Raw genomic sequence first — 23,958 nt, 5'->3', positions numbered from 1 at the left:
ATATAAATATGTATAATATGAATATGTCATATTGATTTCCAAGTATATATGAATATATGATATATTCCTAAATATATAATAAATTACCATATGTATATCTATTAAGAATATCTATTTAAGAATATATATTCCTAATTATTACCTGCTCAGCTTATATAAAATAGTATTTGTACAAATATTTTATGGGCTGACCATTTGGTATTAGATAACCAACTGCTGTGCTGTTTCCTGGGGAGAACTATTTCTCCCAATCACAGCATTCCGTAGTTGTTTGTAGTTCGTTCCATAGGTTTGAAGCCTACTGAGCTTTCCTCCATCTACTTTGGTATTTCTCTTGTGTTGTCCTTGCTTAGCTCATGTTTAGACAGTCATAGTGGTAAATTTTAATGGGTGATGCTTCTGACATTACTAGGAGACATTATCTCACAGCAAACTCCCTGATCCTCTGGCTCTTACAATCTTTCTGCTCTTTCATTTGTAATGTCCCCTGAGCCTGAGATATGGGAGTTGTTTGAAGATGTATCCGTTAGGCCTAGGCTTCACAGATCTGAATTTTTGATTGATTGTACTTGCCTGTAAAATTGTCAATATATTTGAGTGATGTATTTCAGTTTGGGGGAATATTCCATGACTACATTATTATTTCAGGAAAGCAAGATGGAAAACATTTTTTTAAATTAGATATTTTCTTTATTTACATTTCAAATGTTATTCCCTTTCCTGGTTTCCCCTCCAAAACCCCCCTATTCCCCCCCCTTCCCCCCTGCTCACCAACCCACCCACTCTTGCTTCCTGGCCCTAGCATTTCCCTATACTGGGGTATAGAACCTACATAGGACCAAGGGCCTCTCCTCCCATTAATGACCCACTAGGCCATCCTCTGCTACATATGCAGCTGGACTCATGAGTCCCACCATGTGTTTTCTTTGATTGGTGGTTTAGTCTCAGGGAGCTCTGGGGGTACTGGCTAGTTCTTATTGTTGTTCCTCCTATGGGGCTGCAAACACCTTCAGCTCCTTGGGTCCTTTCTCTAGCTCCTTCATTGGGGACCCTGCACTCTGTCCAATGGATGGCTGTGAGCATCCACTTCTGTATTTGTTAGGCACTGGCAGAGACTCTCAGGAGACAGCTATGTCAGGATCCTGTCAGCAAGCTCTTGTTGTCCTCCACAATAGTGTTTGAGTTTGGTGAAAACATTTTTTAAAATGAGGATTTTATGCTTTTGGTATTAAAAAGCCAAAAGATAATGATATATATGGAAAACTAAAAAGGGAACCTCCCTTTTCACTTATAGCCTGTATTGTACACTTTTCTTTTTCTTTTTTTTATTAGATATTTTCTTTTTATATATTTCAAATTTCTAATGCTATCCTGAAAGTTCCCTATACCCTCCCCCAGTCCTGCTCCCCTACCCACCCACTCCTGCTTCTTGGCCCTGGCATTCCCCTGTACTGGGGCATATAAAGTTTGCAATACTAAGGGGCCTCTCTTCCCAGTGTGTGCATTCTACTCTGGTTCTGGAAAGATGGCTAAGTGATTAAGATTATTTGCTGTTCTTCCAGAAGATACCATATCCACAGGATATAATGCCTGTATCCACACTAGACAGTTCATAACTGCTTTTTCCTTCAGCTCCAGTTAACCCGAGGGCCTCTTCTGCTATCCATAAAACATGCACACCCATGGAATTCATTCCCATAGACACAAACACAGACAGTCTCTCTCTCTCTCTCTCTCTCTCTCTCTCTCTCTCTCTCTCTCTCTCTCACACACACACACACACACACAACTTTTAAAATACATTATAAATTACTCTGAAAATATGTACCTTTCGACATTATTATTTTGTATAGACGAGGTAATTTGTGAAATTCTTAGAAATCCAGCAGTTGGAGTTCTAGCTCACAATTGGTAATCTTTAGAAATAGGATTTTTAAGAGTTGGCTATTTCCCTAAGACTTGCGACTTGAGGATAGAGTATCATGATGAAAGATGTCCATTGGGGACCCTTCACCTCTGGCATGAGGTTAAGATCCAGGGGGACCAGCTGTGTATACAGAAGCAGAGGTTCATCATGAACTAAGTCAACTGGACCTTCTGCAGACTGTAGATTTGTGAGAAATAAATATCCTCTGCCTTTGAACTATCCAGTTTATACTATGCTTGTTGCAGCAGTCCAGGGAGACTGAGACAGCAAGAAGAGTGTCAGGGTTTTTCTTCAATGCCGAGATTTCAGGGAACAAAAGTCACCCCTGAGACAGTTACTTTTTTGACAATTTTAGAACTAACACTCATTTCCATAAGTATTTACATGATAGACAAGCAAGGGATTTAATGCATGTTTAAAATAATTTTGTGTCTAAGGAAATGCCATAGTGATGTAATGTACAAGGGAACAGGCTGTAAAAATATCACTGTGGAAATTGGTTGGATATTTCAGCTGCTAAACCAAACTCATCCAAACAACAATGTAAGTACAATAAATAACTCCTATAAATATTTTGGTATTGTGTAAAACCCTTCCCTAAAGAGGGCTTATTTTTCTTACTGGTACTTAGAATTCAGTAAACCTTTAGAGTAAGCAGGATAAAAAGAAATATGATTTCACTTTCACATTATACTATTTATGAATCATATGAGATCTCTTCCAGCTGTGAATTGTACCTTTCCACTATCCCTCTAAAATCATATTAAATGTATTATTGAATGTATTAAAGTTAATATAACAGGTATTCAAATGGATAAAATATATTCAGAACTTGCCCTCTAGTGGTTTTACTCTGAGAAAGTATATTAATTGCTTTCTCATAAATTTATTGAGTAATATGCATCCTGTATCAAACATAATATCACATTAAATGATTTTTAGATTTTATTTGTATAAGTATTTTGCTTGCACATATGTATGTATAATGCCCCTGGTATCTGAGAAATTCAAATGAGGTTGTTGGGTCTTCTGGATTTGGAGTTGTGGGTGGTTGTGGGTGTTGGTATCAATCCCAGTTCCTCTACAAAAACCACAAGTGCTCTTAACCACTTAGCCATCTCTACAGCCCCTGACAATGACATGTTTAACGGTTCAGTGCTTTATATATAATGGATGTCCCATAATAACTCTTTTGTTATTGGATAAAATTTTTGGAATATATATATATGACTGAAGTAGTTTTACTCTAGAAGTGTTTTTAACATATATTAGCTCACTTAGTAACTGTAAAATTTGACTCTCAAAGAAATTAAACATCTTGGTCAAGGTTCTACATAAAGTCCTGAAAATCCATTCTAAGTACTGAATTCTAATATCAGTAAGAAAAATAAGCCCTCTTTAGGGAAGAGTTGTACTCAATGCCAAAATATTTATAGAAGATTTTTATATTTTATGTGTTTGTTTAGATGAGTTGAGTTTACCAGCTGAAAGAGCCAACAAATTTCCACAGTAATATGTTTGCATATTTACCATAAAATTATGCCAACACTAAATCCAAGTAAATAGCTGAGTAACATAAAAAGAATCTGTTTAACTTCATAATAGGATAGCAAGAACATTTACTGTGTGTGGTGGATACAGGAAAGAGATGTTTTGACATTTACACCTGCAATCTTAGCCCTCAGTGGCCTAGCACAGGAGGAATGTTGCCAATTTGTAGGACAACCTGGGCTACAAGTAAGTTTCAGGCCAGATTAGAGTACACTGTGAGAAAATGTCTCTGAGTAAATGAATGAATTTATGGATGAACTGATGAATGAATGAATGAATTGTAAGAAACTGAGCGGCAGGCCTAAGTTGGAAACTATAGCTAAAATAAAAAAAAAAGTTTACACAAAAATAAGAGTAAATTTGTTAAATAAAATATCTGTCATTAATGTGGAAATGATAGGGGTAAGTTATTATTTAATTTAGAGGAAGGAAACTTCGTGTGTAGAGTTTCTGAAGCTACCTATTGAAGCAGTTTGTATGTCATTAGCTCATGAAGCTGAGCACACAAAATCATAAGCAAATATGGAGGAATTTTAATCCAGGAATATGACTGCTGAGGCAATGGATCACATCCAAAACTTAGGTCTGTATAATATGGCTGCCATGCAGACAGGATATACACTGTTTATTCCTCTGGCTGGAATACAGACACATGGTTAGTACACACCTTTAATTCCAAACAAGGTAGCTAAGGTTAGAGCATAGAAGAAAGAAGCCATGTTTGAAAGTGATATGGGAAGGACCCTCTAGAAAATACCAGAGATTCGGGAGGTGAGAGACTCTCAGGACTCAGTGGAAGTGACCTTAGATGAAATGCCCAACAGTGGGGAGAGAGAACTCAACGAGTACACCTGCAGTAGATACTGAGCCTCAAGTGGAGGGATGGGGTTACCAACCCACAGTCAAAATTTCTGACCCAGAATTGTTCCTGTCTAAAAGAACTGCTGGGACAAAAATGGAGAAGAGACTGAGGGAAGGGTGGTCCAGTGACAGGCCCAATTTGGGATCTACCTCATGGGGAGGCACCCAGGCCCAACACTATTAGGGATGCTATTATGTGCTTACAGACAGGAGCCTAGCATGGCTGTCTTCTGAGAGGCTCAAGCAGCAGCTGACTGAGACAGATGCAGATGCTTACACCCAATCATTGGATTGAAGGCAGGGATCCCTATGGTTGAATTAGGGGAAGGATGGAAGAAGCTGACAAGGGCAACCCTACAGGAAGATCAGCAGTCTTAACTAACCCAGACCCCTGAGAGCTCCCAGACACCGAGTCACCAAACAGGCAGCGTACATGAGCTGGTTCAACATCTCACTCACAGCCCCGCCCCCGCCAACACATATATAGTGGAGGACTGCCTGCTCTGGCCTCAGTGGGAGAAGATGCTTCTAATCCTGGAGAGACTTGAGGCCCCAGGGAGGGGGGAGGTGTGATGGGGAGGCATCCTCTTGGAGACAGGTAGGGGAAGAAGTAATGTGACAAGGAACTGTGGGAGGGGGACAAGGAGGAGGCAACTGCTGGATTGTAAATAATAATGATAATGATGATGATAATAATAATAGTGATTTTTAATTAAAGGACAAGGAAGGTGGTCTTATGCATCAGTGGGAGACTTGACAGACTGAGTCAGAGATAAGATATGCTCAACTCACAGGAAAGTGAGGTGACTTAAGAGAGCAGCACAGACAGCGATAGAGACAGTTCAGTGCAGCACAGTTCAGAGTGGCATGCAGTTGGGTCCAGTTCAGTCAATGCAGTGGACTTGAGTTCATTCGTGAGTTTGTGCAGAGGCAGTTGAACCATAGAGTGAGAAGGAGCCAGAAGAAATTACCAACGTTAGAGGCCAAGCAGAGCAATTCAGTAAGAAGCTGTGAGAAGCCAGATTGAATCAGTCAGCTTAGGGTTTGGACCAGAAACAGCTGAGTTGAATCAGCCATCCAGAGTTTAGATAGAGCTAGAAAGGGTGAATTTATTCAGCAGCAAGCCTTCAAGATGGATTTTGATAAAGACCATGAAAATATGTCTGCATTCAGATATACACTGACTAAATATTTAAGTTCATCAGTCAAGGACTCCAGGGACTCCAGGTGTTTTCATCATTTTTTTGCTGGATGACAAATGACTTTATTTCAACTTTTTCTTAATTATTGCTTCATGGGTATAGAATTCTAATGGAAATATATAAAATATCTAATCTTCACTTCAATGTAGTGACTGTTTCCTCTATTCTGAAATGGTTGATAAGAAACCTGTGAGCCTGACTACTGTGAAGGTAGTCTTTCTCTTTAGTTATGTTTAAAGTCTTATTGTTTTAAAGATGCTGCATTAGATTAGCTGCTGTATATTTTCAATGTATCCTGTTTGGTATTTTAAGTGACTTTAAACACTAATCATCGCCACGAACTTCAGGCCTTAGGTGTTTACCATTTTTCTTTCTGTTTCTTCTCATGTTGTCCCTCTATCAATACCTTGAATTCCTGTTCTGTGAATAGTGACGTGCATTTCATATTTCATTCACCATCTCTGTTTCTTGTTTTCTATTAAATATCCTTACAATCTGTTTTGATTATATTTTTCAAATCTACATTAATTGAGAGGCAATGATTATTAATTTTTTTCCTTCTGATACCATAAAATGCTGCCTCTTTATTTTTATAATACCCACATGTCTGGTAGAATTTATTAATGTGCCTATCTGAGCTTGTTTTAGAAGGGTATTAATGGCTATATATTTTTATTAGATATTGGTTTCTGGAGGTCATACATTTTTCCCACTTTGAGTTTTGTTAATGTCCTCTTTTTAATAACTTTATAACACATCATCAATACTGCAAGTGCTCTCTGAAGTATGAGGTGTTGTTCCCATTATTCCCCTGTGACTTCACAATTACAATTTAAATTTCTCTCCGTTATTGGCTCAAGCATGGCTCTCTCTGGACCTGTGTGTAGGTGCCCATCTGTTTCTGTCTCTAATTTTTAGAGCAGCTATTTGTTCTGTGACTTCAATTCCCTAACTAACTTAAGAGAATTTGTTTTTCAATTTTGTTTCCTATTCTTGTTGTCACGAGGATGTATAATATCCTATGAACGGGAATGGGAGCCTGGACTGTAGTTTGTATTACTCATCTAGTCCTTCATCTAACATCTAACACCTGATCACCTTGTCTTTTGTGCCATTGTGCTCTCCTGGGATTCTTCTCTCAACCACCACTCTTTTGGAACCTTCCTCTAATGGACTCTGAATGTAACCCATCCTATGGCTTCAGCACCAGCTTCTTCCTTGCATGTGTCCCATGCTCCCATGGATGAAGTCATCCACATAGTATCTAATTGTTAAAATCATCTCTGTGTTGTTCATACCAAGATGAATATTTCTATCCCTTACTTATCTACCCACGTGCATGTCAACTTTATAAACCATCTCAGATTTAGTTTAATAATATACTTTGGATTATAATGTTTGTCTAATCCTGCATCTCCCCTAGTCTGTCTCAACTTAATTAGTTTGATTTTATCCTGAGTACATAACTCCAAAACTACTTTGTTCTCTCTACTTCCCCTTAAAGAAATTTCAACTGAAAATATAACCAGATGTCCACATCTGCTGTTTCTTGGGATTCTTATTCTGCATTTTCCCTGCTGACTGCAACATTCTCAGCAATAGATCTTGGTCCAAGTGATATCATGTCATAATTTTTTTTCTGACTGACCAGTCTAAAATAGGCCTTGCTAGAGGAGACACATATTATATCCTGAGAACCAAGAATAGGAGGTTTATATATGATGCTTATGAGATGAGTAAAAAATTTCTTTTAGAAGAAAAAAAATGTGTGTCAGATTTCTTTACATTTACCTTTACTTTTGCCTTTGTCTGTTGTGTGTACATTCACTATACTATTTAAGGCAAAATCGACAAATTATCTTTACTTAATATGATATATTTAACAACTTCACTGAGATGTAAGTCTGGGGTGTTTTGTTTTAGTTGTTTGGTTATTTTTTCATTTTGTTTTGTTACAACTTGCTGTCACCTGAACACTATTTTTTAATTACCAGTGTTGTCTTCATACTTTATTCTGTGCACTATGAGAATGTGACAATGAACAAGGCATACAAAACCTGCCCACCTGGAATCGGAAGATAGGAAGGACAAAGAGGAGTGTGGGTTTCTAGAAGCCAATTAAATCAAGTGTGGTAATGATCAACTGGATCAGGTTCCATCTGTTGACTGGAATAGAAGTTTTGGTGTGTTGAAAATCTATACTAGGAATACGTCCACATATATTGTGGTCTTGAAATTAGACCTCTTGAGACTGTACAATTGAAATAATATCTACCTCATAAATTTTAGCATAATGACAGCTATAAAGATCTTGCTATAGTAGTAAATGAAACTGGAAATTTTGCACATAGTATGTTATTGAAATATGAATGTACTAACAATAATTTTAATGTTTTTTTAACCAAAGGGATGATATTATATGATGGAAAACTGACAGTGGATTTTGTTTTGTGAGTTCCTTTCTTCAGATAAGTAACTGGAAACCTGTTCTTTTCATATATTATTCTGATCTTGAATGATCTTAGAGAAAGTGAGGATTTCAGTTTTTAAAAGTTAGATTTACTTAAACATTTTTGTTCAGGGGTACCTGTCCACTGTCCATATTTATAATATTTTTGCAAATTTTTTCAGAAAAAGATCTAAAACTTCGTTTCTAAGTAGGTCCAACAAAGCTCAATTTCTAATTTATGATGCATCAACTATGATTTGTGTGCTGCTTCATATCAAAGTGAACTTAATATTTTCAGAGATTTCACTCTCAATAAACTCAGGAGCCATTCTCAAATCTTACCAGTTTTTTTTTTTCAACATAGTCATTACAGTCAAGCATTTCAATGCTTTTGAATATGTGATTCAACATGAGAAGAACATATTTGCATTGACTTTAAAGAGGATAGTACTGAAGGGCACATTATCTCATGGTTTTCCAGTGAATATTGATTTTGTTACATTAAACACAAACAACTACACAATTGAATTCAGCTGCAGTATTTGTGAAACAGTAAAATTGTTTAAGATTGTGCAGTGCACTGTTAGGCATAGACATCTCTCAGTGCAATGAACTGCTTTGTAGGGTTGTTTATTGTGAACAGTCTGTAATAACTCAGACACTTCCCCTATACTCAATTCCTAGAATAAGTTTTGACACAGAACAATAAGAGCCTGGTGGCAAAAGGACAGACATTCACAGCTTCTGCAGAATTCTGTTTTGTTTTGTTTTGTTTTTTTCTTGTAGGACAATGGCTCCTCCCAATGGACAGAGACACAATTGTTAAAAGGTCAGCTTAATATGTATTCTCCTTTTAAAACTGACTTCTGTTAATATCAGCATCATTCAGAAATTCTAAGGTATTCCTTTATATTGTTTCCATCGTAGTCCATATTATTTATGTAAAGGAAACAAAATAGGAATCTCCCTTGAGAACAATTGTATTATGCCTATTAATTAAAAAGACAGATTTTTTTGTGTGTGTGTGCCAATTTTCAATGTCTCAAAATTGAGATGTCATCAGCTTAATAAAAACTGGACATTACAATAATGGTATACAAAATCAGAACTTCACAAAATATGGAAAATTGAAGCAAAAAAAACCATTTTCTTTCTGGTTTCTAAGCCTTGTGGATGCTTTGCCGTCTTTGAGAATTTTGTAGCTGAGAAAGATGAGGTAAAGTGTTGTCATTCCAAGGCTCTGTCACACAAATAAGCAATTGTTATAGACTTGGAGACTTTGCAGGCTTTGTTCACTCATTAAGTAGCAGCCATTTTTTTACCAACATCTGCTAGTCCTATTTACACTTTACATGATGCCAAGGAGTTTTAAGTAGGATTTTTTTTTTTAAATGAGAAAGATACTTAAAGCAGCAACAGCATTTCTAATGTCATTCAATTTTCTTTAGGCAATCTTTAATTTGTACATTTTTAACAGATATCGTGTTTTGAATATTATTATGGGTTTTCACTCTGTATGGATTTGAGCTTTGTTCTTATATTCTTTGGGGGGGTGGGGGGTGGAGACAGGGTTGTTCTTATATTTGTTGTCTTGGTACATTTTATTTTCCTGGGTTTTCATTTTTAAAAAATTACATGTGTTTTCTTTAAATCTTATATTCTACCTATGAGTACATGTATGTAAAAATATCTTTATTTAGGATTGATACCTTAAACAAAGCCTCTTGTAAGAAGGATTCATTCCTTCAAAGAATATCTCTTTTAACCAGGAGTTCCCATTCAGACACTGCCCACATCAGTCTCAGTCTAGATAATTTGTCTCTTCATGGCTGGCTCTCTTGTGACTTGTAGAATTATATTTAAAACATTGGAATAATGTTGCTGTTAGAATATTTTTTTTACAGCAATGGCTTGTGCTGTAAGATCGAGAACCGACAAATGGGACCTCATAAAACTGCAAAGCTTCTGCAAGGCAAAAGACACCGTCAATAAGACAGAAAGGCGACCAACAGATTGAAAAAGGATCTTTACCTATCCTAAATCAGATAGGGGACTAATATCCAATATATATAAAGAACTCAAGAAGGTGGACTCCAGAAAATCAAATAACCCCATTAAAAATGGGGCTCAGAGCTAAACAAAGAATTCTCACCTGAGGAATACCGAATGGCTGAGAAGCACTTGAAATAAAGTTCAACATCCTTAATCATCAGGGAAATGCAAATCAAAACAACACTGAGATTCCACCTCACACTAGTCAGAATGACTAAGATCAAAAATTCAGGTGACAGCAGATGCTGGCGAGGATGTGGAGAAAGAGGAACACTCCTCCATTGTTGGTGGGATTGCAAGCTTGTACAACCACTCTGGAAATCAGTCTGGCAGTTCCTCAGAAAATTGGACACAGTACTACCGGAGGATCCCGCAATACCTCTCCTGGGCATATATCCAGAAGATATTCCCAACCCGTAAGAAGGACTCATGCTCCACTATGTTCATAGCAGCCTCATTTATAATAGCCAGAAGCTGGAGAGAACCCAGATGCCCCTAAACAGAGGAATGGATACAGAAAATGTGGTACATTTACACAATGGAGTACTACTCAGCTATTAAAAAGAATGAATTTATGAAATTCCTAGGCAAATGGATGGACCAGGAGGGCATCATCCTGAGTGAGGTAACCCAATCACAAAAGAACTTGCACAATATGTACTCACTGATAAGTGGATATTAGCCCAGAACCTTAGAATACCCAAGATATAAGATACAATTTGCTAAACGTATGAAACTCAAGATGACCAAAGACCAAAGTGTGGACACTTTGCCCCTTCTTAGAATTGGGAACAAAACACTCATGGAAGGAGTTACAGAGACAATGTTTGGAGCTGAGACGAGAGGATGGACCGTCTAGAAACTGCCATATCTGGGAATCCATCCCATAATCAGCTTCCAAACGCTGACACCATTGCATACACTAGCAAGATTTTGATATAGCTGTCTCTTGTGAGACTATGCCGGGGCCTAGCAAACACAGAAGTGGATGCTCACAGTCAGCTATTGGATGGATCACAGGGCCCCCAATGGAGGAGCTAGAGAAAGTACCCAAGGAGCTAAAAGGATCTGCAACCCTATAGGTGGAACAACAATATGAACTAACCAGTACTCCCCGGAGCTCGTGTCTCTAGATTCATATGTATCAGAAGATGGCCTAGTCGGCCATCAGTGGAAAGAGAGGCCCATTGGTCGTGCAAACTTCATATGCCTCAGTACAGGGGGACGCCAGGGCCAAGAAGTGGGAGGGGCTGGGTGGGGGAGTGGGTGGGTGGGGGAGTGGGTGGGGGAGTTTGTGGGGGACACTCATAGCATTGGAAATGTAAATGAAATAAATACCCAATTTAAAAAAATAGAACATTTTTCTTTAAAGATATTACCATATGTGATTAGGTTTATTCCTTATTCCTTTTCTTGAATTTTCAATTCTGATTCTGTTTTATTTGAAGGCCTTCCAATCCATGTTTCAGCAAGGCCAGATATTCCATAACCAGAAGCCATGAATATGGTATTACGGTGTGTGGCATCAGCTATAATTTATTTTCATATTCAGAAGTTTCGCTTTTAAGATATTGCAGTGAACTCCCCTTGATATTAGAGGCGATGTATTTAATATAGACAAAAGTGTTTGAAGCAGCTATGAAATACATAATTATTGCTGTCAATTTCACTTTTGTGAATTTTTCTTACTTTTTAAACATGTATTATTTAACCAGGTGGGATGCTAAAAAGTTCACATAAATGTTCAAGCAGTGATAAAAATTATATTTTGTGAATTGAAAATATAATTATATAATTTTCTCCTTGTCCTCTCCTACCTCGCTCTTCTTTGTAATGCCCCTTTTTCTTAAATATTTATGATACATATTTTTTCAATATATAATTGCAACCTTTTAAGTTCATGTAATGTTACTTGCATGTGTATGATTTCAGTGCTGACCCTTTGGTACTGGATAACCAATAGGGAGGTAATGCCCTGTGGAAGATCTGATTTTCTGCTCTCAGAATTCCTAACTTACCTCTGATTTGTTTGTCTAAGGTTGGGAACCTCATGATATTTATGAGTTTTTTTCTCCTTCCATGTTAGTATTGCTGTTGCTGCTGTCCTTGTTTGGGTTTTCTTTAGGCAGACATGGTGGTGAGGTTTCATGGGAATTGTTTCATTGAGATGTGTAGGAGTTACACTCTCCTGGCCCTTACAGTCTTTCTCCCCCTTCTTCCACAATGTTCCCTGAGACATAAGGGTGTGTGCAAGAGTGCAGGAATCATGTTTCAGACAGGACATTTGGGGTTCTGCACCACACAGTTATTTGTTCTCCATATTTTGATTAATCATATTTCATAATCATAGAGAGGAACGGCCTCACTCTCTTGCAAAGAGAGGCATCTTTGCTGGAGGGTGAGAGATACACTTATCTGTGAATTTAAGAATGAATATTTAGAATGTAATCAGGAATTGTGATCATTTAGACAAGTGACAGTTGTAGATCTTTTCTTCAAGATCAATGACCATACTAGCCCAGGGCGGTCAGCTAGGATTCAAGCACGAGGTCTGATGTCATCCTTGTTGAGTGGCCCTGAACTCTAAGTAGGGAGCTACTGGCTGTTGTCAAGATAAGAGCATCACTACTTACGCTTAGCATTGTTACGTCATGTTGATCATTCCTGCACTTTATCAGCCTGTTAGCTAAGTGGGACGATTGCTTGTCTTCTTACCTTTGATGTTTCCATGGCCCCTTCTATCCGAGTTCTCATCCTGAGAGACAAAACTTTCAGGTCAAATACAGCTTGGATATTGTCCAAAGTATGTGGTGTCTTCAGCAATAAAGACTTACTTTCAACCTCAGGGAGGCAAGCAATGGCAACAATAATAGTTTGTTTTGTTGAGGCAGGCTTGAGAGGGTACTTCTCAGGACTTGTATTGGTTTTTTTTGTTAGATAGTCAAAGGAACTTGAAAGGAGTATTGCCAACCTAGGTGAAAAATTTACACACACATATATATAATATGTTGTAATTCAATATGTATATATTTAATTTAATATTAAAATTTAAAATATATATTTATTTATAACATCATTCCATTCCCTTTCTCCTCTCCAATCCCTCCCATGTACCCCTTTTTACTCTTCTTCAAAATCATGACCTTTATATTCACAGATTGATATTGCATGCACATTTATATTCTTATATACATATATATTCCTGAATATAACCCATAGAGTCCATATGATATCACTTGTGTGCATATTTTCTGGGATGACACATAGACTTTCATGTACATGCATAGACACGTTACTATATATAATTTTAGATAAATAGAAATGGCATAACTCCTTACGACATTTTCAGACACCCTGACTGTTATTTTAGTCTCTTCTTCCCCTCCCTTTCTGCCTTGAACCTCCATTGCCCCTCTAGTAACCCACTCTCCCTATTCTTCCCTTTAGATTACTTTTCCCCAAGCAGTGACAATTTTGAGTTGCCTAAGCACAGGTGCCAGTGAAGTCAAGATAAAACATTGTTCTGCTGTCTTTGAGCTCAGATCACTCAACAGAATATTCTTTTTCCATATGTAAAATTATGCCATGGCTTTTCAACTCTTGCAATTTTTCTTCGAAACTTGATGTTTCTGATGTTTTCCAGCTATAGTACTGTGGAGTGTCTCGGGTCCCATCTTCAGTTAAGCTCAGATATGCCATATAAGAAAATAACTGTCAAATAATTTTATTCAAGCATGCGTTAGGACCAGATATCCATAACCTCCGTGCTAATTTATTAATACCATGTACTTTCAAAACTGACTTGAAGCAGAAATATGAACAAAAGAAGCTTATGTATTTTTGGCTTACATAATATTGTGACTAGAAGCTTCCAAAAAGTTAATCTATTATTTCATCTTTATTTCACAAGGAAATGTCAATACAAGTTAGTTAAGTGCTTACAGTGACATCATAGAATATGGCATCCATAGATAAAAGGATGTAAGTGTTAATTAATCTGCCACAAGCATTCTGTGAAATTAAAATAAGTTCTTAGTGGGTTTTTTTGGAGGGGGACAGGCTCACAAAGGGAAATGTTTAATGTAAACAAATTTTCATCCACATTGAAACTAAAAGAAGTAAATCAAAGATTAGTAAATACATAAAACAATAAAGGAGAAAGGAAAGAGGTGGGGTTGATCAAGGGTACTGGGTGCTTATGAATAGCCCGAATTATCCGTCTCAAGACTATTTCAGTCTAACAGAGGAACTAAAGAGTTGTGTGGATGGTAAGTTGAGCACCTCACTCTATGACATAGTGATAAGGTTTGAGTAAGGGGAAAAGCTTTTAGGTTTGAGAAATATTATTAATACTTTGTAAAATGCAGAAATCATGGTAAGAAATACATTATAATAAGTAAACCGATTTATATTTCTTCAAGTCATAATTCCTGGATCCAGATTAATAAGTTTATATCCATGCCTGAAACCCGAAGGACATGTTTAGTATTACTTCATATTTACCTCAGAAGATCCTCTACGAACAGTATATATCCCTCTCACAGTACTGATATATTAATATCAGGTTTCTTCCTCTCTTTTACGAGTACTTTGTGTTCAAAATTAAGTCCTTTTTAAGCACATGTAGAGTTGACATTAGGTGGTTTTATCTGCGTAACTCCTATTGAGAGGAATAAATGCCGTCTTCCAATGTAAGGGAAACAAACATAAACCTGCAATTTAAAGTTAACACTTGTTGTACGTTCTTTTGTTTGTCTGGCTTTCACTAATTCATAAAGATTTATATTACTAACTTAAAAACACACTGGATAGAGACCATATCTTAGGACAAGCTGTGTTTTGTTGTGACTCATTATCAGAAAGACCATCTGGAGACCCAAAAAGAAAAATCTCTTCCCTAGACTCCAGTGAAAGGATGATTATCCACTCCATGTGAAGAGAGTTGGGAGTCCTTTCTAAATGTGTACTTTGAAGATTGAGTGACTGTCTATCCTGCTAAAGAACAGCAACAACACTCAGGGCATGGTAAAGTTAAATGAATTTCAATTACTAAAAGCAAACGTATAAACATCTGTAATTCTAATGGCTATAATAAATCTTAGCAGTTGACGAAAGGAAAAAAAAGTTCTAGCTGGCTTGATAATTGGATCAATTTTTCACTTATGGGCTGTCAATTACTTGACATTTTAATGCATGCCAAATACAGCTAAAAGTATTTTAATTAGAATAACATTGCAAAAAGTAACCTTCCAGCTTTAATTGTGATTCTGATGTGCAAAATGTGCATTTGAATATCTATTTACTGAGCAGAAGTTAATTAAAAGCATAGTCTTACATGGAGCATAGACCGAGAAGAGGGAGAGTGGAAGTCATTAGTAATTAGGGATACGTAAGAGTCCATTCTTAGGTTGGATGAGCCTATGACAGACATCAAGCAAATTTTCATATCGTTTTAGATAACCCAAAATTCATAGCAATGCAATAGTCTTCACAAAGATGAGACCAATATACAACGAATTAGTATTTTTAAGCTGTCTTTATGTTATGACAAGATTTTTTTTGAGACATTAAGTTTATTTCGAGTTATTCAGAGAAGAACAAATATGAGTTGAAATGATTACCTTTTAAATATTTCATTGTCTATTTCCCTGGACATGTGCATATTAGCCTTGAAGAACACATTTCATACTCATTGAGAAGAATTGGTTATATCTGCAGCCTGTCTCTACACAGATGAGCTGGTGAAACAATCTGAGACTGTTTTTGAGGGAAAAAAAAGTTCTATCTATTAGATAATAGCTTTATCATCTGTGTAACTCTCAGAATTCAGAAAAACAAAACAAAACAAAACTAAATAATCCAAGTTCAAAGGAGTTTAATAAGAAAAATTCAAAGCTTAGGGACTGATACATGTAGATCTTATGGACCCTTCATAACTCTTAGTATATTCAGAATTTGGAATCGTTTCAGAAAAATACTAGTAATGAGCTCAATTTTTAGTCACAAAGATGTAAGGGTAAAGGCTGTATCTACCCCAAGCTTGTGCAATAAGATGTTGTTTTAAGCCTTGGATCCTTTGTTGTCAGTTTGTAGAGAACAACCTACAGTCTTGGCAGCAGCATAGGGTATTCCCATGGATCCCATTTGGGCAATAACTCAATTATATCCCTAACAAAATCCTGATACTGGCAACTTCAGTTTGTGGCAAGAGATGATGAGTTTGAATGTTCTCTGTTCTCTCCCTATTATTTGGTGCATATATATGGAAGATTGTACTGTATTAAGTTTCCACACTACCTTGAAATGGGTCTGAATTTTAGCAGCCTCTCCCCATATCCCTTCCTTCATTTATCTTGACCTTCCCATTCAGCCCCCAAATGATCTACAACTATTTATTCTATTTACATTTTATAAAAGATCTCTGTACTCTCAAGTCCCTTACTTTATACCAACAGTCTGCGGTTCTATGGATGGTAGCTTGGTTATCATTGACTTCACAGCTAATTCACACTTATAAGTGAATACATACCATATCTATCTTTCATGATCTGGCATACATCACTGGGGATTTTTTTCTATTGTCCTACAGTTACTTACAGATTTCATGATGTTTATTTTAATGTATGCATATAACTTTGTTATATAAATGTACTGCATTTTCTTCATATTTACATTTGTTATATAAATGTACCACTCATAAATTTGTCCCATGAGGGATGTGATGGTTTGAATATACTTGGCTCAGGGAGTGGCACTATTTGGAGGTCTAGCATTGTTGGATTAGGTATGTCACTGTGAGTATGGGCTTTAATACTCTAGTCCTAGCTGCATAGAACCAAGTCTTCTGCTAGCAGCCTTCAGATGAAGATATAGAACATTTGGTTCCTCCTACACCATGGCAATACCACATGTGTAATTGGTAAAATCTCTTCCTGTTCTCTGGACTGCTAATTTGTCTTTTGCAGTAAAAATGCTTCTCATTGTTACAAGGTGTCATTTCTTAACTATGTATACAGAACATTATTTAGTATGGGCACTATGACAAGATTTTATTTGGCTTAGGAACTTGCCAGCTAGTTTGAGTCAAATCTTTTTTCCTCCTCTGAGTTTTAAATGAGTTAATTAGTAAAGCGAGAGAGAGAGAGAGAGAGAGAGAGAGAAAAGAAACCCATACTTGCCCATAGTCTTAGACCAAGAAATGGCCAAAGGCATCGTCTGTACTTTATCTCTAGTGTTTTTCAGTCTGACGTACAAAGGAATGACTTACATTATGACATTTTCAGACATCCCTTGATCACGTCGGTCCTCCTTTACGGCCGTGTCACATGCATTCTGTCACCACTTCTCCCTCACTAAGATCTCCTCTTCTTTCTCGTAGCCCTCCTCTTTGTTCTCTCACCTCTTAGATCTTTTATGAAGCCAATACATAGAACAGAATACAACAAGAACATTACAACTGGGACTACTTCCTTCCTGGTTGGATGTAGAAAACAGGCTATCAATTGCTTAATTTAACCTGCACAACTTTAAAAGAGTTTATGAAACTGGAAGAGTTTACTTCCCCATGATTGGGAGAGCAGGGTAGTCTGCGTGGCTGATGATTAATCTTCTTAACCAAGTCTCAGTACAGAGAGCAGAAACATTACAAATCGAATCCCAATGAAAGCCAAACAGCAAAGCTGCAGCCATGTTCAGGTGTTGCTCTTTCATCCAGATGAGAAAATAAAGAACTCGCCCTATATGTCTACTGTCTAGAACTATATCCGGGTGAGTTTCATGCAGTTAAAAATCATGAAGGACTAACCATAACAAGTACAAAGGGCAGGATAAGACCTAAGAGGACAGAAGGAAAGCTTCATATATATTAGGCTAATATGAAGATTAGGGTCATGTAAAGGGGTATCTATCTCTTCTCAAGTGAACCATCCTGGAAAAACAGCCCCTAACAACTGTTAGAAGGAATGCTTTCCACAGGGGTAGAATTGAGACCAAGACTCAATGGTAGACGCAATGAGGTCTCTTGTGACAGTATGATCAGCATCACTTGTAGGGCCAGCCACAGTGTGGATCAATGATGTACAACACAGTTCCAACACTTTAAGGAAGGTATGTCATAAATCCAAGCTGGTGCTGTGACACACATCTATACCTTCAGCACTCACCAGAGGGGTGGGCTGACAAGTACTTCATAATATCGCAGTAAGTAAGTAAATAAATAAATCTAGATAAATACTTAAATTTGATAGATCACCCTTAAAGAAGTACACGATAGACCTCACAACTCGGGCATACACTAGAGGGAGAAAAATTGCCTTACTGTGAAGAAATCAGAGTCAGTTCCTCAGATAGGTGATCAGAAAACACATAGAAAAATATGCACTTTGTGTGTGTGTGTGCGTGTTCTTTTTTAAATTATGTTTCTATTATTTTTATTTAACTAATTGGTTTGTTTATTTTGCATCCAGACCACAGTTTCCCCTCCCTCCTGTCCCCAAGGTCCTACATCCGCACCACCTCCCCGCTCCCATCCACTCTTTTCCACTTTCTCTTCCGACAAGGAAAGGCTTCGTGTGCATACATATGCATAAATCAAAAACACACACTGAAAAATGTTAGAGATTAAAGCACATGTTACAAAACATATCTCACGAAAATTAATACCCATGTGAAATGTCTTCTAAAAGGTACATTACCTCTTAAAAAACCTTTATCTGTGTGGTTTAATGTATGCATACGTATCCTCCTGTGTATTGAGGTATACTCATGCATGCGTACATCTTGTATGCATGCACTTGTGGAGGTCGCAGGATAGTGTCTGGTGTCTTCCTTCAGTATTCTCCGCCCTATTTCTTTTTTTAAGACAAAAATCTCTCCTTAAACATGGCTCCCTCTAAGTCAGCTAACCAAATCCTAGGACAGATCTGTCTCCATAGCACCGGCCCTGGAGTTATATGCACACGTTGCCATGCCAAGCTTGTAAGTGGCTGGCAGAGATCCAAACTCAGACCATCAGGCTGACGCAGTGAGCAGCACTGTTCTCACCCGGTCACCTCTCTGTCAACCCCCTACTCATTCGGAAAAATGTACTCTTCACTTGGAAATCTTCATGACGAGAGTACAGAAAACAAGGAAAGTAAAGGATGAACCCTGATTGGGAAGCGTTCTAAAGAAAAACTGACCAGAATTTTAAGAGATACATTTTTATTAATTCTGTGAGCACGTTTCATACATGCATACGTTACATCTTCGTCATATTCGCTCACACACCCACGAGATGAACTTCCCTCCTCCCCAGCTGCCCTCAACTTTGTGACCTTTTTGAAAAGACAAATAATCCATCGAACCAGATTTGTATTGTCCTTGCTACTCACGGATGTGGGACCATCTGCCGGTGCCTTGGTCAACATTTATTAGTAAGGTCAAACACCCTTTCCAGTGTCTGTTAGCTAATTTCATCACTTCTTTAGAAAAAGAATTTCCTGAGGTCTTTTGCCCATTTTGCAATCTGGCTGTTGGCTTCCTCTTTTCTACTGAGTTGCAGGAATTCCTTATAAACTGGAAACATGAACCTCTCATCAGCTAAGTAGGTGTTAGCAGTCCCGTCCTTGTGTGTGCTTTTCATTTTGTCTGTTTTCCCTCGGCTGTGCAGAGCCGCCTAGCTTAATATAGTCACACTTGTCTGTTTTTTCTCGTACTCCCTGAATTTCTTGGTGACATGAAAGAAATCATTGCTGAGATCAATGTTATAAAGCCTTTCTCCTATGTTTTTCTTCTAACAGTTTTATAGGCCTGGACTTACATTTCAGCATTTAATCCATTGGAGTTGATATTTATGTGCAGCAGAAGGTAACAATTCATTCTCTTGCTTGTGGATATCCAGGCTTTCAATATTGTTTATTGCAGAAAGTGTCCCTTTCCCATTGCATACTCTGTATTACTTTTAAAACTCACATGATCATATAAGCACAGATTTTTTTTCCTAAGTTTTTTATTTTGCTCCATGTATCCACACATCTGAATTTACTCTTGGACAAGGCCTAATTGCTGTAGCTTTGGATGTCACTTTGAAATCAAGAAGTAATGTCTCCAGCTTTACTCTTTCATAAGATTTCTATTGGTATTTAAGATTTCTATTGGTATTTGGGAGTCTTGTGTGATTCCGTATAAGTTCTATTTTTTAAAGTTCTGTAAAAGAAAGTCATTATAATGCCTAAGGGTTGGACACTAGATCTCAAAATCATTGTAAGTATTTTTTTTACATTATAGCGTGTGCATGCATGTATGTGCATTCATGCATGTGGTTTCCTGCATGTGCACATATGCCCACAGTACAAATGTAGAGATCAGAATATTATCAGTGAAGATTTCTTCTCTCCAGTCATTCTATATACTAAATGTTTCCATAAACAAACACAGAATAACTTTTCATCTGTTTGATTCTGATTTTATCAATAATTTGTAACTCACAGTGTATAAATCTTTCATCTCTTTAGTTTATCCCTCAGTATTTACCTTTGAGGGATTCCTAAATTAGATCGTTTTCTAATATATATTTAGGTAATTTGTTTTTAGTGTTTACAAACACAGTGACTTGAACGTTGATTTTTGAGCTATCTACATATAAAACATGTCATATAAAAATATTTAAAATGGTTAAGAAGGACATGGGAGGGCGTTCGATGTACTGAATATGACAGGGAAATACAGATACAGAGAGACAGCATGTTATACCTACTAGAATGGTTATTGTTAGCCAGCAAGTTGCAAATGTGAGTTAGGCTAAGGAGAAACTGGAGACCCTGTTTGCTATTGATAAGGATAGAAAATAGGACAGCCACATTGGAAGTAATGTGGATATTCCTCAAGAAAATGGCGGCAAGAATTGAGACATTATCCAGAAGTCCTGTTTCTGCTTATAGAGCTGAGCAAATTTAGATCTATATCGTAAAGTGATCTTTATACCTTTGTTAATTTTAACGTTTACTATGAGTGAAAAGATATGCAAACAACTTAAATGGATTAGAGCAAATGAGTAAGTAGAGAAATGCAGTATATACCGAAAGGGGGATGCTATTAACATTAAATGAGAATTTAAAAACAAAATCCTACAGTATACTATGTGAAGATGAGCCTAGAGCACATTTTACTGAGTGAAATGTGCCAGTTGTAGAATACACTGCCACATTTATAATAAGGTGCCTGTAATAGTTTAACAGTGATTCTAGGTGTTCCTCATTGTGTGACCGAGGGATGCTTTCATAGGATAGTGTGAGGAAATGTGTCAAGAAGAATATGGAGGCTGGAAGGACGACTCCAGTGGTAATGCCACCAAACCTGCTCACTTGAGTTTGACTCCTAGATCCAGAGAACAAAGTCCTTGTTACCCTCTAATCTCCATGTAAGCCACAGAACTGACAAGCACAGACACGGCTCAAACACACTCACATGCACATGCAGACGCACAAACTCCATGAATGTAAGTAAAATTAGACAAAACCTAGAATGTGACATTGTTACTCCACACACATAGAAAGGAACTAAGACATTGTAGGAAAGCAGGGTTTTTTTTTTTGACCCAATTTTAGAGCTTTAATGTATATTCACCCATGATGCTCTTGGGGTGCGTGGCCATTTCGAACAATGTAGCAAGAAAGCAAGGAAACCAAAGCCAGTTCATCTCACGTTGGCCACAAAGCGAAGAGCAGAAGCAAAGAAGCCAGGGTCCCGGTATTCCTCTACCACCCATGATCTAACACGATTCCACTAAGTTCTGCATCATTAAAAAATCTGCTCTCTTTCCATTAGCAATGCAGGCTGAGAAGCAAACCTTTATCACATAACCTTCTTCATGATCTGAATTCTAGAACTCTCTAGGATTCTGTCCAGTGGGAAGAATATGTTTTGTATTTCAGGGATTTCTACAGTTTCAACTTGCCAACTACCTCTGTACTGCTATGGCTCTACTTATCATTATTATAATATAATAAAGAATCGGTGCTAAATGGGAGGAAGATTTTGAGTAAAAATGAGTACTAGAAAGGGCCAGTAAGTTGGCTCAGCACATAAAAGTGCTGGCTGCACAAACCTGACAAAGGAAGTTTAATTTCTGGAAGACACGTAAAGATGGAAGGCGAGACCTGACTCCACACAGCTGTCCTCTGGCATCTGCACACAACCAAGGCCGATGCAAGCTCCTGCCATAAAGACGATACATAGAAGAAAAGCAAATGTCCCTCTTCATACAACCTGCAGTTTCTGACTTTCCATATGGTTTTGATTTTTCTTTCATTCAAAGAAATCACCGTTGTTCAAATGACAAAGTAACATGTTTTAAGACAAATAATTAGTTTTAAACTGGAGAGGGTATGAACCTTTTGGCACTTTCAAAAAAGTTCTTATATGACTATTCTCCTAACAAGTATCTTAATAAATTTGAAATAAGTGGCAAATTTAAAGTTCTCAGTTTTCTGTATACAGTTTTCGTATTCCGTCCTTCAGTCTTGTCTATAGATAGTGCAGAAGAGATAACATTATTGATAATTTGCTCTGAGCATGGCATCTGACTTTTAATTTCTCCCTCATTCCCCATTCATCGCAGAACTCTAGGAATCAGCGGCTTCTTAATTAATTGTAGTTTCACAGGGTATTTAAATGCTGGAAGTCATTATTGTTGAGAGGTTCCTTCATAATTAGCCAAGACCCAAATCAAAGACAAATTAGATTTGTGATTTCTTTGTATTTGTTCTCACAGCCTAAGTGCCAATTCCTTTCATATCAGAGGAAGACCACGAAGGATACCCATATGTTCCAAACAATATGCTGGGTTTTGGAGACACAAACATTGCAAACATTACTTTGAAACTAATCTGTCACGAAAGCCAATAAAGCAGTATTCTTTCCTAATGACATGTAATGCAAGCAATTCAACACACTTTGTGGAAACTCTTTGAATAGGAATCAATTTTTGAAAAATCTCTTTCCCTCACATCAAAGGAGTAAGTAGAACAAACTAAAAGCAGCAAAATTAAATAATTACACTGTGACATCATGAGGAAATAAGGATTTCTAGGGACTGGGGGAAATCAAGCTCTTGTTCAATATATAAAATTTCAATAATATACATTCAAGAATTTTAGATATGTGGTAGAGCTGCATTAGAGAGAAAAGTAATAAGGTATTAGACTCTATGTTAAGTTATTATTCTTTACACACAAACAGACATGTGTTAATATTCAATGAATAATGGCTTATTTATTATTTTGACTATGACATATGACAAAGTTATTTAATAAATCGAGTATACATTAACAATGTTTATAAAACTGCTTCAGTCATAAAAAAAGGAAAAAAACTGAAAAAAATTTACAGCTAAGAAAACTGTGGTGGTCTGAGTAAAAGTGGCCCCCATAGGCCCATAGGGAACTCCTAATAGTGCATATTAGGAGATGTGGCTTTGTTGGAGTAGGCGTGGCTTTGTCAGAGCAGGTGCATCACTTGGAGGTGTGCTTTGGAGGCTCAGAAGCTCAGGCTATGCCCAGCGTGGCATTCTCTTCCTGTTGCCTCAGAATCTGCATGTAGAACTCTCAGCCTCCTCACCAGCACCACGTTTGCCTATCTGCCATCATGTTTCCCACCATGATGATATCAGACTAAAGCTCTGAACTGCAAACCAGCCTCAACTAAATACTTACATTATAAGAGTTGCTATGGTCATGGTGTCTCTTCACAGCAATAGAAAAACTAAGCCAAAAACATTGCCACAATATGGTGACTAAATATAATGTATCATGGATAGACATGAGCAACAGTAAGAAAGAACAGGTGTAGCTTGATAAAATATGGATTTTTTTTATCAACTGTATCAATATTGGTTAATTCATCTCAACAAATATTCTATATACTATAAGATGTTAGTA

General features: G+C 37.2%; 1 long non-coding RNA gene across 1 annotated transcript; it reads right to left on the bottom strand.

The window, feature by feature from the left end:
* Positions 1-9,383: 9,383 nt before the first annotated feature.
* On the bottom strand, positions 9,384-17,439 carry Gm3942 (predicted gene 3942). The gene is made up of 5 exons (NR_152199.1): positions 17,310-17,439; positions 14,546-14,754; positions 12,877-13,013; positions 12,758-12,797; positions 9,384-9,955 (listed from the first exon to the last, which is right to left on the bottom strand). It is a non-coding gene; the product is annotated as a predicted gene 3942 (long non-coding RNA).
* Positions 17,440-23,958: the final 6,519 nt, after the last annotated feature.

The sequence above is a fragment of the Mus musculus genome, chromosome 10 (assembly GCF_000001635.26).
Source record: "Mus musculus strain C57BL/6J chromosome 10, GRCm38.p6 C57BL/6J".
In the NCBI taxonomy this organism is placed as follows: domain Eukaryota; kingdom Metazoa; phylum Chordata; class Mammalia; order Rodentia; family Muridae; genus Mus; species Mus musculus.
This window is presented reverse-complemented; position numbering and strand designations above follow the sequence as displayed.